Source organism: Schistocerca americana, chromosome 3 (genome assembly GCF_021461395.2).
Source record: "Schistocerca americana isolate TAMUIC-IGC-003095 chromosome 3, iqSchAmer2.1, whole genome shotgun sequence".
Taxonomy (NCBI): Eukaryota; Metazoa; Arthropoda; class Insecta; order Orthoptera; family Acrididae; genus Schistocerca; species Schistocerca americana.
The window spans coordinates 366,872,253-366,887,502 of record NC_060121.1 but is presented as its reverse complement, the minus strand read 5'-3'; positions in this window follow the sequence as shown (position 1 = coordinate 366,887,502).

The following is a 15,250-nucleotide window of genomic DNA, read 5'->3' as shown; positions in this document are numbered from 1 at the left end:
CATCACTCTTTTGGGGTGTGACAGTAGACACTTTAACGTGTGAATAAGGCGAAGATGACAGCATTTCAATAAGATTTGTGTCAGTTCTGAGTAAAACCGACTCGTTCTCAGAACGACCCTCGTACACTGTCCAGTGAAACAATGCGGCAACGCAGGCCAACTGGGTTGGTCGCGTGCCTGCGGGCTAGGCGGCGTTTGCGGGCTCTGAGCTGGCGATTACGCGGCGCGGCGTGGCGTGGCGCGTGAAACGCGGTGGCGCTGGCGCCTGTGGAGGCACTGGCGCCAGCGACCGCGGCGGGGGGCGGGGCGTGCCGGGCCGGGCCTCGCGTGGCCTCCGCGGCCTTGACTCGGATGCAGCACGCCGCGCCGCGCCGCGCCAGCCGCGCTATATATAGCCGAGGCGGCGCGCCTCTCTCACCTTCGCACCGTGGGCGCCATTCAAGGCGGCCGGCCGGGTCGGCGGGGCGCGTCTTCGCGCACAGCGCTACGCCTCCACCTCCGCCGCAGCCTCCTCCGTGCCGGCGCGGCAGCGCCTCTAGCGGTCGAGCTGGCGCCGTGGCCCAGACAATGGACTCGTCTTCGGCACGAGCCGCGGAGCTGGAGTACCTATGGAATGAACATTTACGAGGCTCGTTCAATAAGCAATGCAACACATTTTTTTCTGAAAGCAGGTTCCTTTTTATTCAGGATCCCATACACCATATTATCCGCCAATCTTTCTGATACAAAACCCAATTTTTCAATATCATGACCATTCAGTACGACGTGCGAGGTGTCGGGGTGGAGAAGAGTTTGTACCTCTTTAATTCAGATGAATCTTGCATGAGAATGGGACATGCTGTAACACCCCACCCGTCACTTATCTAGTTTTGGTGTGTGTTCACCCCACGTAATTGACTAACTGCCGCAATGTCGGATAAGAGCAAAGAAAGTAACAAGGCCCTGTGACTCCTGATTGAACTGTGGTGGCAGTGTTGACATTAATTGATTCATAATTGATCCCTTTTTATTAAAAAAGGGGTGCACATTGATGTTATATTCAGCTATTGAACACCAGATGCAAATGTAGACCATAAAATTAATTAAGAAAAAAAAATGGTTCAAATGGCCCTGAGCACTATGGGACTCAACTGCTGAGGTCATTAGTCCCCTAGAACTTAGAACTAGTTAAACCTAACTAACCTAAGGACATCACAAACATCCATGCCCGAGGCAGGATTCGAACCTGCGACCATAGCGGTCTTGTGGTTCCAGACTGCAGCGCCTTTAACCGCACGACCACTTCGGCCGGCTATTAATTAAGAAAGTGACTTGGGATTTCAACTACTTGATTGAAAACAGATGCAGTCGATTAGCACAGATTTATTTGTAACTCACGACCCCAATCATCACATTACATGACTCTCCTAACAGGCAGTGGTAATAAATTGCGTCTTCATGGAGTACAGCACGGTGAATCAAAAGTAATTCCTATCGACTGACCCAGGCGTAATGCGAAGTGCGAGAGGAATTCTACAATACACGGCCCATGAAACCCTCGTGGAAACTTTGCCGACATGATCCAACAAATTAATCAGTGGCCGGAGCGGGCGCAATATCACCGAATTCAGCGTGGCGGCGCTGCATCGTTATGCAGGCATCGGCCGACCTCGCGGTGCTGCAATGCTGCGCTCATCTATTCACTTCTAGCTATCTTGCTCAGTACATAGCTGATCGAAAACTTTCTATCTGCAAGCTCAATCGTTCCGTTTGCTAAGTCCTAAACTGCAGAGATGCTCACTTTCTCTCAGACAAGCTGAGTAAAGAACACCATGTCCGCACTCCAGGCAAGCTGGGAACGGAAGACTACTACGGGGACTTCTTCCAGTCAGCTCTTCGCCTTGGTTTCCCCTCCAGCAGAATCACTTACGCCAATTGCAGCACAAGTCACGTTAATTATGCATCGCTTCCCAGCGCCAACCAGTGCCTACTCTGGGAAGTGAACAAATTCCCACAAAATTTCCCTTCCTCTCAACTTCTGCTATTTAGCTCCTCCCAGGCCACCCGTCAAAGTTAGCATCTCCACAAAACACCAATTTTTCCCGAATTCTGACTCCCAGGAGAGTACTTCAAATTCCTTGGTCCTACGTTCCCATCGGAGGCAGGCGTATTTCATTCTATCGCTCTTCACCTGATTTACTTCAGACTCTGCGGACCATGAATTCAGCGTGAAGTTGCTATAGTCACAAACATATTTTGGCCTCTGTTGACCGCTCCACCGTAGCTTTGCGCGGCTCTCTCGCATCTGATTCCAAAATTCCCCCACACTGTCTTGGAGCATCATTCGCGCCAATAGCGACTTTTCCCTCCAGTTTTGAGCAGGATTTTATGACATCAACTAGCCCCAGTTTAAGTTGACCAATCATGCCTCTACTATTCAGCTGAGGGCACTGAACTTGCCGTTTGACCGGCTACAAAAACAACCTGCCTAGACCACCGACCATCCAGCGCCAGACAGTCGCACCCAGCAGGGCACAGTCCACAAGTATTCTCAGAATCATGAGGACAATGCAGTCAGTCGGTGCCAGGAATCTTCGTTCCGGACGCGCCGGAACAGTAAACACATTAACTGTGGCGACACTTATACATCTCGCAGGTCGTTTCTCCCTGCATACAATAGGCGAAACTCGACCGACGTCAGTCGTTCTGCCAGGCGCTTAAGTCTGTTATATGAACCCCTCAGAATTCAGGGAAGTGCAGCTCCCAACCGGAAACGCAGTATGCCGTGCCCTACGATGCTCGCCTCGCCCAGGCCAGCCACAGAAGTAAAACATGTTTAGGAATCAAGTGAAAAATATTTTTTGAGCTCTCAGTACAAATACTCTCATTACAATAACCTTATTCGGTCTGTTACTACCGTGCAATAACATAGAACATTAATAAAATTGATAAAAATGAGAGGGGACATGCAAAAGAGGACATGGAACCTCTCAACGGTACCTTACTGGGAGAGCCCGTGTGGCTGCATTGAAGCACTCTACTGGTCGACTTCGGAGTCAACGTCTTGCTAGATCAATAACCTTATCATTCACGATCTGCTTTGTGCAGAGTGCATCCTACATTGGGCGAAACAGATCAAAGCCGGAAGGTGCGAGATCTAGACTGTAGGGTGGATGAGGAAGAACAACTGGTGAACCAGTGAGTCAACACTACCAACTGAGACGTCCAGTTGAGCAGCGTGGGATCTGACTTAGATCTGTCGATCATCTCGAATGAGGTGCAGAAGTCGCAGCTATGTGCGGCCGGCGGGCACGGGGGACGAAGGACAAGTTTGTACGACCTTGTTGCGATGATGACAACTCCTCGCCCAACGACTCACCGTGCTTTTGTTCACTGCCAGATTTCCATAGACATTCAGCAAGCACCTATGAGTACCTGCGACGCTTTGTTTTTCCGCCAAAAGTAACTCACCTCCGTTACAGGCGCCATTTCGAAGGCTATGTATAGCGCCGCCACCTATCGGAACTTTGCGAAAATACAGGCGATGAAGCGTCAATATTCCACGATGTGGCACATCAAAGTCCAAATATTTTTGACCGAAATTGACCGAGAAAAACCGTGTGTTGCTTTACTTATTGAACACCTGTCGTAGCTGCGCGAAAAGTAAATTTATTCGCCAACATACCTCGACTCCAAAAGCAACGTGCCTATGGTAAGAATGCAGATTCCACACAAAAGTACCGTAGGTTTTGCACACATTATTTGACATCTACACTCCTGGAAATTGAAATAAGAACACCGTGAATTCATTGTACCAGGAAGGGGAAACTTTATTGACACATTCCTGGGGTCAGATACATCACATGATCACACTGACAGAACCACAGGCACATAGACACAGGCAACAGAGCATGCACTAGTACAGTGTATATCCACCTTTCGCAGCAATGCAGGCTGCTATTCTCCCATGGAGACGATAGTAGAGATGCTGGATGAAGTCCTGTGGAACGGCTTGCCATGCCATTTCCACCTGGCGCCTCAGTTGGACCACCGTTCGTGCTGGACGTGCAGACCGCGTGAGACGACGCTTCATCCAGTCCCAAACATGCTCAATGGGGGACAGATCCGGAGATCTTGCTGGCCAGGGTAGTTGACTTACACCTTCTAGAGCACGTTGGGTGGCACGGGATACATGCGGACGTGCATTGTCCTGTTGGAACAGCAAGTTCTCTTGCCGGTCTAGGAATGGTAGAACGATGGGTTCGATGACGGTTTGGATGTACTGTGCACTATTCAGTGTCCCCTCGACGATCACCAGTGGTGTACGGCCAGTGTAGGAGATCGCTCCCCACACCATGATGCCGGGTGTTGGCCCTGTGTGCCTCGGTCGTATGCAGTCCTGATTGTGGCGCTCACCTGCACGGCGCCAAACACGCATACGACCATCATTGGCACCAAGGCAGAAGCGACTCTCATCGCTGAAGACGACACGTCTCCATTCGTCCCTCCATTCACGCCTGTCGCGACACCACTGGAGGCGGGCTGCACGATGTTGGGGCGTGAGCGGAAGACGGCCTAACGGTGTGTGGGACCGTAGCCCAGCTTCATGGAGACGGTTGCGAATGGTCCTCGCCGATACCCCAGGAGCAACAGTGTCCCTAATTTGCTGGGAAGCGGCGGTGCGGTCCCCTACGGCACTGCGTAGGATCCTACGGTCTTGGCATCCGTGCGTCGCTGCGGTCCGGTCCCAGGTCGACGGGCACGTGCACCTTCCGCCGACCACTGGCGACAACATCGATGTACTGTGGAGACCTCACGCCCCACGTGTTGAGCAATTCGGCGGTACGTCCACCCGGCCTCCCGCATTCCCACTATACGCCCTCGCTCAAAGTCCGTCAACTGCACATACGGTTCACGTCCACGCTGTCGCGGCATGCTACCAGTGTTAAAGACTGCGCTGGAGCTCCGTATGCCACGGCAAACTGGCTGACACTGACGGCGGCGGTGCACAAATGCTGCGCAGCTAGCGCCATTCGACGGCCAACACCGCGGTTCCTGGTGTGTCCGCTGTGCCGTGCGTGTGATCATTGCTTGTACAGCCCTCTCGCAGTGTCCGGAGCAAGTATGGTGGGTCTGACACACCGGTGTCAATGTGTTCTTTTTTCCATTTCCAGGAGTGTACATGCACAAGGCGTTTGAGCCCTGGCATCAAACGTCTAAGGGTGGCAGATCACGTCACGAGGAACAACTTTTGTTGGAGACAAAAAGTCTCTATCGACACTTTGCAGTGACACTAGGCGTCATTTTATTGAATTCGCCGGGCTTGGGTCACAAGATTTCATCGAACTAGCACTGTCTACTAACCATGTGTGCCGCATCCGCATAACCCTTAAACTGAGAAGAGTGATTTTCAACAAGAAAACCTTAGGGACACGTGTCTCTAACAGGAGAAAGACATTTCTGAAGAGGATCAGGAACTTTAATTTTAATCGGCCCAGGTCCTTTCAAGCGGAACAGATTACCGGCGAAACATACAACATACGTATGCTGCAGAGTGCCTTTGGCCCACTTCCTTCGTGGCCATGGTGATCATGCTGGCCTCTTTGCCAGCTTCTGTCATCCGCTGCTCTGCTCACTCGATATGCTTTTCCTCCACTTTTGTAGAGAAGATGTAACAGACTGGTCCGGTCCCAAGTTCGAGCACGTTCATCCTTTTCCACAATGCCTGTTAGGCCGTCGTTGAAGTTACATGTTGCCGAGACCTTTTCTGAAATTGCCTTGTAACTCGATAACGGAGTTTCTGGCGAACTAGGGACGAACAGTAGAATAAAGTAGACATGCCAATGAACGTTTTAAGCAAAAAAAGTAGATTTTTAAAAATTTTCAAAGAGAACAACCCCGTTACGGGATTGAGGGAAATAGCAGAAAACCTAAATTTGGAAGGCCCAATCGGTGATCTGAACAGCTCTCTTCCCGAATGCGAGGCTAGTGTGATAAACACTGCGTCACCTCGCTCGATTTGTAGCGCTTATGTTTCTGTCCTAGATCAACATGCAGACAAACAGCGTTATACGTAACTCACGTGGCTATTTCAGTTTGATGTACGCCGTAAGCGTCATAAGCTATTCTCAGTCCATAGATATTCCTACTCTGTGCCAGGAGCAAATTACAAATCTCTGTCAAGCAGACCTGACGGTAGACTTTCACCCACTCCCTTAAGCTATTATAACGGAACACAACGCATAACTGTTTGGCTGAGTTCAATGTAACAGGGCTGACGGCAACATATCATTCCCTTTTTAGTTTCCCGTGCGATACAAGTTCGTGCAGAAGGCCTGCGATTATTATACGATTAACTTAGCACGATATCAACACTGTTTAACATTGTTAACAACTACGCAATAGTTATAAGACATTACTGACGCCTTTAGCACATAGCTGTGGCTCACAATATCAGAAACAAACTTGATACGCAAGTGGTAACTGTGCTGACATCTCTGTTCAAGCTGTATTTAGTAGGGTTACCAGTTGACACGATACTTTGTGTGAAGTTGGTTTCTGATATTCTGATAATGGACCACGCCTAAAACGCCTTAGTGTTTTTTTTTTTAAATTACAAACTGAGTCTTGTTATCTAGCGACCCGATGCAGTGTTAAGGGATTGGTCAATTAATATCATTGTTTTTGACGCTCTGAGGCTCGTCCTTTGTCTGTTTTGGACGCAAGAGCCGGTTTTCTTTATTTGAGGGCAGGGAGCTTCGTTCAGACTGCGGATGCTGGGACAGTGATACCATAATCCTGCTAAATGTACTGTGGTCGGAGCCTTGTATGCTCGGGTATAGTCGCAGCAAGTTTCCCATGATGGCAGTTGTTTTCCAAGAGTTCATACATGCAGCAAATCTAACTCTGGCGAGGAATGGCCAGTGGAAAAGCCTGCAAATTCCTCCTCACGTTGACTGGCTGAACGAGATGGGTGTTAAAACAATTTACTAACGCAGTTCGGTGCTCGAGAAATCTGGCGAGTCGGCCTACAGTCCTCGTGACTGTAGGAGGTGATTTGGAGCCCTGGAGGGGGGGGGGGGGCGGAGGGGGAGAGGAGGGGTTAGGTGAGATTTAAGTCTTGCATGGATGAAGTTTGTAGCGATGATCCTCAGTGAAAGATAAGGTAATTCTATTGGTTTTGAAGCTTGCGATAATTTGAAAGTGCGAGTCATTGAGCAGGTGTGGAAGTGTGTTTATGGTGCAATTTTTTAAGCGAATGCTGCACTTAGGTGGTCTTGCGGATGTCCGATAAGAAGAGACAGAATACCAGAGCGTGGAGTTTTCGCTAGCTGCAGGTGACGTTTAATGAACGATACTGACTTGATAAGCTCGAATAGAAGATAATAAATTCCCTTTCTTCTCTCTGACATCTGAACTGTGGCGTTTTTATGTACGTCCTTCTTTACCATTAACTACATCCCAGTTTTGTTTGTGGCGGAGGTTATCGATGAAAGTTGCAGGAAACTGTGCTGCCTGACGAAAAACTAAAGCGCTCAGAAGAAGTGGTCAAATATCAATGTAACTTCGTACATGTACTGAACATAAGCATGTATGTAGCGCTGTCGTTCCCTCGGACAGGTAGAACGACTACCAGCATACGTTAGTGTTGTTCGTGTTTAGCACTGGTACTAGGACTAAACTAAAACTCTTCCCGAAGAGGCCATTGAAGCCCAACGGTACCGACCGGCCGCCGTGTCATCCTCAGTTCACAGGCGTCACTGGATGCGGATATGAAGGGGCATGTGGTCAGCACACCACTCTCCCGGCCGTATGTCAGTTTCCGAGACTGGAGCCGCTACCTCTCAATCAAGTAGGTCCTCAGCTTGCCTCACAAGGGCTGAGTGCACCCCGCTTGCCAACAGCGCTCGGCAGACCAGATGGTGACCCATTCAAATGCTACCCCATCCCGACAGCGCTTAACTTCTTCGGTGATCTGACGGGAACCTGTGTTACCAGTGCGGCAAGGCCGTTGGCTGGTACCAGGAGTGGTAGATGGTATAAGGGGCGTAAAAAGTGTCAGATGTCGAGTGATCACTGTGAAGCACACGGAGAGTCGAAGACTGGTGTAAGACAGCATTATCAGCACCTGAAAAAATTTGAAAAGATCATCTTTGGTGAACACGGCAACGACCTAGGAAGAGGTCTCATTCTCCCAACCTGCTGGAAAGCGGTGTTGTTCGTTGTTCATTGTGTGGTCAGTCCACAGGTATGGCTTCTGGTCACGGCTTGTAGTGATTGAGGGAAATCTGATGCCTCTGATGCCACAACGGAACGCCACGGGCAACCTGTATCCTCAGGTGTCACCTCTCATGCGAGACTATCGTGGTGCTACTTTTCAACAGGACAGTGCTCATCCACATATGGTACGTCCCTCTATAAATTGTGTTAAGTCGAGATACCTCCGTGTCCAGCAAAATCCGCAGATCTGTCGCCGACAGAACATGTGTGGGACCAGCTCAACTCCGTCCCACAGCCTGTATCGAGGATATGATGGACCAGTTACAACAGGTAAAGGGTAAGTTTGCATCAGGAGGAGATACAACGGCATTATGGCACCCTATGCAGTCAACGCATGCATCCAGGCCATGGTGGCTGCAAAGTCATACCAATAAGTGAGCTGATACTCTCAAGGTCTTTGTAAACTTGCGTCGGTACTGTCTTCAGTGAAATAACGTCATAAATTCCTCAACCGGCGAAGTTTAATTTTGTTCCCTGCTCGCCTTTTGGGTAATTCCCTTTTTTGTGAGGCTGTGTGTTGGGTTAAATACAATCGAAAATATGTATAATGACGAGAAAGCATATTACACATCAGTTCTAAATAGAGAGGACGGGTGGTGGGGGAGAGGGGCTGGAAACGTACTAGGATTCACTACCTAAGTTGAATGCCAATACAGTTCTATGAGTAGTGTGCACCGTATACGTTCGAAACCAACTACACTAACCCCAGTGGAGACATTTCTCGCGGTGTACTTGGAATAAGTGATCTTATGGAATGTAAATTCACCTACGCTGATCGGTGATGAGCTCGTGGCAATACACCTACACCAGAAGCTAGTTCATCCGGTCACATACAGTGTTTGTCTGCTCTATACCCTGCGCTCCTTGTCCAGTAGGGTACATGACTTTCAACATCCAGGTAATGGGAGCCCATTAAGAAATACTTTGCTTGTCATGCCTTTGTCACCTCGCGTGAGCCCACCAACGCAGAGTTTGGTCTGTTGATGGCTCTGAGCACTATGGGACTCAACTGCTGAGGTCATTAGTCCCCTAGAACTTAGAACTAGTTAAACCTAACTAACCTAAGGACATCACAAACATCCATGCCCGAGGTAGGATTCGAACCTGCGACCGCAGCGGTCTTGCGGTTCCAGACTGCAGCGCCTTTAACCGCATGGCCACTTCGGCCGGCGGTCTGTTGATGACTGGAAACATGTTACCTGGTTAGACGAGTCTCGTTTCCAATTATATCGAGCGGATGGACGTGTACGGGTATGGAGACGACCTCCTGAATCCATTTATTTTATTTATTTATTGTTCCGTGGGACCAAATTAAGGAGAAGTCTCCATGGTCATGGAACGAGTCAATACATTAACCTTGCATCTCAGCAGCGGAGTGTTAAAGCTGGTAGAGGCTTTGTAATAGTATGGGGCATGTGCAGTTGGAGTGACCCCTGATACGTCTAGATACGACTCTGACAGGTGACACGCACGAAAGCATCCTGTCTGATCGCCTGCATCCATTCATGTCCATTGTGCGTTCCAACGGACTTCAGCAATTGCAGCAGGACAATGCGCCCCCCCCCCCCCCCCCCCACACGTCCGAAACTGCTACAGAGTGGCTCCAGGAACACTTTTCTGAGTTTAATCACTTCCGATGGCCACCAAACTCCCGAGATATGAATATTATTGAGCGTATCTGGGATGCCTTGCAACGTGCTATTCAGAAGAGATCTCCACCCACTCGTACTCTTCCGGATTTATGGACAGACCTGCAGGATTCATGGTGTCAATTCCCTCCATCACTACTTCAGACATTAGTCGAGTCCATACCACGTTATTTTGCGGCACTTCTGCGTGCTCGCGCGGGCCCTGCACGATATTAGGCAGGTGTACCAGTTTCTTCGGCTGTTCAGTGTAAATTGGAATTATCGGATGAGTATTTGGACCCTAGTCCTTTCGAATACTATTTGAATTACCTATTGCATCTCGCTCAGTACATCACCCACAATCACAGAATTTACACTGACGTCGTCTGCAACATATAGAATTATCCAGAATTTTGTCCTGGAATCCTTGCCTTCGGGTGGTGACACCCTCAGGCTGTGACCACAGTACAGAGCCACAAGTATGCCGCAGCACTCGCTAGCGATGCGACATGCGCCGGCGCTCCAGTGTCTGAGGTCAGCGCCTCCGGAGGAACACAATGGCGCGCCCGTGGGCGGCTGCCGCGCTGACGACCCTGCGAAGGACGGCGGCGGCGGCTGCGGCGGCGGCAGTGGGCGGGCCGCTTCCTGCGTACCTGCGGCTGCTGCGGCCCCAGTCCGTAACCCTACACTCGGCTGTCGGCTGCCCCGTACACTCACGGAGCGAAGCTCACCACTCTTAGCTGGCACATTCTCGGCATTTTTGTATCGCTCTCTCAGAAGCGCTCCTGCGGCAGACAAGAAGAAACGGGAGATTTAGCGGAGAAATTTGAAACCCAGCACAAAGCAAGAGAACACATTTCTTTTTATCAAATAAATAGAAACCAAAAGATTTTTAGCGATTTTTAATATGCATTGAATTTGGCTAGTTTGAAAAAACCACAGTGTGAATCAGTTTAGTTGACGCTGATTACATTTATTGGAACAACGACCTTGTCGCAGTGGTAACACCAGTTCTCGTAAGGTCACCGAACTTGAGCGCTGTCGAGCTTGGCTGGCATTTGGATGGGTGATCATTCAGGTCTGCCGAGCGCTGTTGGCAGGCGTGGTGCACCCAGCCCTCGTGAGGGCAATTCAGAAGCTACAGCCAGCCAAAGTGGCTGAGCGGTTCTAGGCGCTACAGTCTGGAACCGCGCGACCGCTACGGTCTCAGATTCGAATCCTGCCTCGGGAATGGATGTGTGTGATGTCCTTATGTTAGTTAGGTTTAAATAGTTCTACGTTCTAGGGGACTGATGACCTCAGAAGTTAAGTCCCATAGTGCTCAGAGCCATTTGAACCGGTATTCTTCATAAGCTACTTGACCGAGATGTAGCGGCTCTGGGTACTATAGCGGCTTTGAGTACAAAAAATTGACAACAACCGGGTAAACGATGTGCTCACCATAGGCCCCTCTTTAGCCGCATCCAATGATATCTATCGGCTAAGGATGACGCGGCGGTCGGTCGGAACCGTTGGGTCTTCCGTGGCCTGTTCGGGTGTATTTCACATTTCTTAGTTACCAGATGTAGAAATATAAAACTGACCTCTGGTTGCAATAATTACACGTCTGTTATTTGAAACTGATAACCAATATTTTATTCAAAAGAATCTCCATTGTTATTTATATATTTCTCGCACCCTCCGGCAGGCTTAAAAAAATAGCCTTCTTTTGAAGTGAACCAATCAGCGAGCAATTTTCGTACATTTGCATACGAACTGAAGCGTTGTTCAGCGAGAGCATGTCCCAGTGTTTGAAATAGATGATAATCGGACAGAGTCAAGTCTGGAGAATAAGCCGCATGCCCTAGTATTTTCCAACTGAACGCCGCGACCATTGCCCTGACCCGTTTTGCTGCGTGGGATGAGGCGTTAAAATGGAGCAATATGACTTGACTTTTTCCGTATTCTGGTCGCTTTTCACGTGTGCTCGATTTAAATCTATCATTTGCTGTTGACAGCGATCAGTGTCAACGGTTTCACCAGCCCTTAGTAGCTCATAATAGGTGGCACCCCTCTGATCCCACCAAACACAGAGCTTCTTTCCAAAACGATTTGGTCTTTCAGTGGTTATCCATGGTTTGCATGGATTCACCAATGATTTATGACGCTTATGATTCTCAAAATATATTTGGAAAAAAATGTTCAAATGTGTGTGAAATCTTATCGGACTTAACTGATATGGTCATCAGTCCCTAAGCTTACACACACTACTTAACCTAAATTATCCTAAGGACAAACACACACACCCATGCCCGAGGGAGAATTCGAACCTCCGCCGGGACCAGCCGCAAAGTCTATGATTCCAGCGCCCGAGACCGCTCGGCTAATACCGCGGCAAATACACTCCTGGAAATGGAAAAAAGAACACATTGACACCGGTGTGTCAGACCCACCATACTTGCTCCGGACACTGCGAGAGGGCTGTACAAGCAATGATCACACGCACGGCACAGCGGACACACCAGGAACCGCGGTGTTGGCCGTCGAATGGCGCTAGCTGCGCAGCATTTGTGCACCGCCGCCGTCAGTGTCAGCCAGTTTGCCGCGGCATACGGAGCTCCATCGCAGTCTTTAACACTGGTAGCATGCCGCGACAGCGTGGACGTGAACCGTATGTGCAGTTGACGGACTTTGAGCGAGGGCGTATAGTGGGCATGCGGGAGGCCGGGTGGACGTACCGCCGAATTGCTCAACACGTGGGGCGTGAGGTCTCCACAGTACATCGATGTTGTCGCCAGTGGTCGGCGGAAGGTGCACGTGCCCGTCGACCTGGGACCGGACCGCAGCGACGAACGGATGCACGCCAAGACCGTAGGATCCTACGCAGTGCCGTAGGGGACCGCACCGCCACTTCCCAGCAAATTAGGGACACTGTTGCTCCTGGGGTATCGGCGAGGACAATTCGCAACCGTCTCCATGAAGCTGGGCTACGGTCCCGCACACCGTTAGGCCGTCTTCCGCTCACGCCCCAACATCGTGCAGCCCGCCTCCAGTGGTGTCGCGACAGGCGTGAATGGAGGGACGAATGGAGACGAGTCATCTTCAGCGATGAGAGTCGCTTCTGCCTTGGTGCCAATGATGGTCGTATGCGTGTTTGGCGCCGTGCAGGTGAGCGCCACAATCAGGACTGCATACGACCGAGGCACACAGGGTCAACACCCGGCATCATGGTGTGGGGAGCGATCTCCTACACTGGCCGTACACCACTGGTGATCGTCGAGGGGACACTGAATGGTGCACGGTACATCCAAACCGTCATCGAACCCATCGTTCTACCATTCCTAGACCGGCAAGGGAACTTGCTGTTCCAACAGGACAATGCACGTCCGCATGTATCCCGTGCCACCCAACGTGCTCTAGAAGGTGTAAGTCAACTACCCTGGCCAGCAAGATCTCCGGATCTGTCCCCCATTGAGCATGTTTGGGACTGGATGAAGCGTCGTCTCACGCGGTCTGCACGTCCAGCACGAACGCTGGTCCAACTGAGGCGCCAGGTGGAAATGGCATGGCAAGCCGTTCCACAGGACTACATCCAGCATCTCTACGATCGTCTCCATGGGAGAATAGCAGCCTGCATTGCTGCGAAAGGTGGATATACACTGTACTAGTGCCGACATTGTGCATGCTCTGTTGCCTGTATCTATGTGCCTGTGGTTCTGTCAGTGTGATCATGTGATGTATCTGACCCCAGGAATGTGTCAATAAAGTTTCCCCTTCCTGGGACAATGAATTCACGGTGTTCTTATTTCAATTTCCATGAGTGTATATTTGGAAATTGGAAATTTATGGTAAGGTCTTACGGGACCAAACTGCTGAGGTCATCGCTCCCTAAGCTTACAAACTACTTACTCTAACTTAAACTAACTTACGCTAAGGACGACACACACACCCGTGCCCTGAGAAGGACTCGAACCTCCAACAGAGGAAGCCGCGCGGACCGTGACAAGGAGCCCTGGACCGCACGCCTACACCGCGCGGCTTAAAATATATCCATTTTTCATCACCTTTCACTATTCGATGGACAAATGACATTCTTTTGTATCTGTCCAGCAGCATTTCACAAGTGGACTTCCGATTTGTTTGCTGTCTTTCATTCAGTTCGCGCGGAAGCCATGTTTTCACTTTCTGCTCCTTTCCTACAACTTTCAACCGAAGAGAAACGGCTTTCTGCGTCACATTCAAGTGTTCTGCGAGTTCCTGTTGAATTTGAGTATCACCTTCATCCAATAAAGCCTGGTCTTCGAACTTTCTCGGTGGTTTCCCACGCTCGTCGTTTCTCACGTCAAAATCACCACTTTTGAATTTTTTGAACCACTCAAAACACTGTGTTTTCCCAAGAGAATGTTCGCCGAAAGCTTCGACGAGCTTTCGATGCGATTCTGCAGCAGTTTTCTTCAAATAATAACAGAAAACCAATGCTGTCCGCAAATCGTAGTTCGTAAGCACAAAAGTCGACATGTTTACGGGTTTGAGACAGATACCTATCTATGTAACTTGGGTTACTGCGTGTTGAGATTCGTCGTCAGCTGCTACAGGAAGCTTATGGCGCTGCAGATGCTGTCTCACGGTCCTACATTGACTTCTAGCACCATCTATAGTAATTGCCGGTTTCATTCTTCTACACCTGGTACACGCTACTGGTCATTAATTTCAGTACAAATAACTGACATCTAATTCCCCGTACACAGTATATAGTACCATGCCTTAGCACAACATTGGTAAGAACTTCGTGTTTTAGTGTTTGTTTTCATCTCCATTGAATATTATACAGAAGAGTGTTGTGTACATACAAAATACTTACTGGAAATGGTAGGTTTTATTTTTTTTTTCCTGTGTGACGAATGAATGAACGTTCCATACTACCCTTTTCTTCCCTGTTCTGTTTTGACGTCCGCACTGTATATCATACAGTTGTGCGATACACACTATTTCGTTACTATACTACAGTTCCTTAGTGACAGCTGACTGTGTGAGCATCATTATTGTGGTTCCATAGACAAACGTGCTATAGCTGTAACACTCAGACAAGCTGGCTCATTTATGACCCAAATGTCCCGTGTATGTAGGGAGAACTCAATACACCCTTCACAACAAGGACCTACCACGACGAGGTAGACCGCTCAGAACATCTAAAAGTTTCACTTCCATACATGGCTACACTCCATACAAATACTTTCAGAAACGACTTCCTCACACTTAAATCTAAACTAGATGTTAACAAATTTCTCTTCTTCAGAAACGCTTTCCTTCCCATTGCCAGTCTACATTTTATATCCTCTCTGCTTCGACCATCATCAGTTATTTTGCTCCCCAAATAGCAAAAC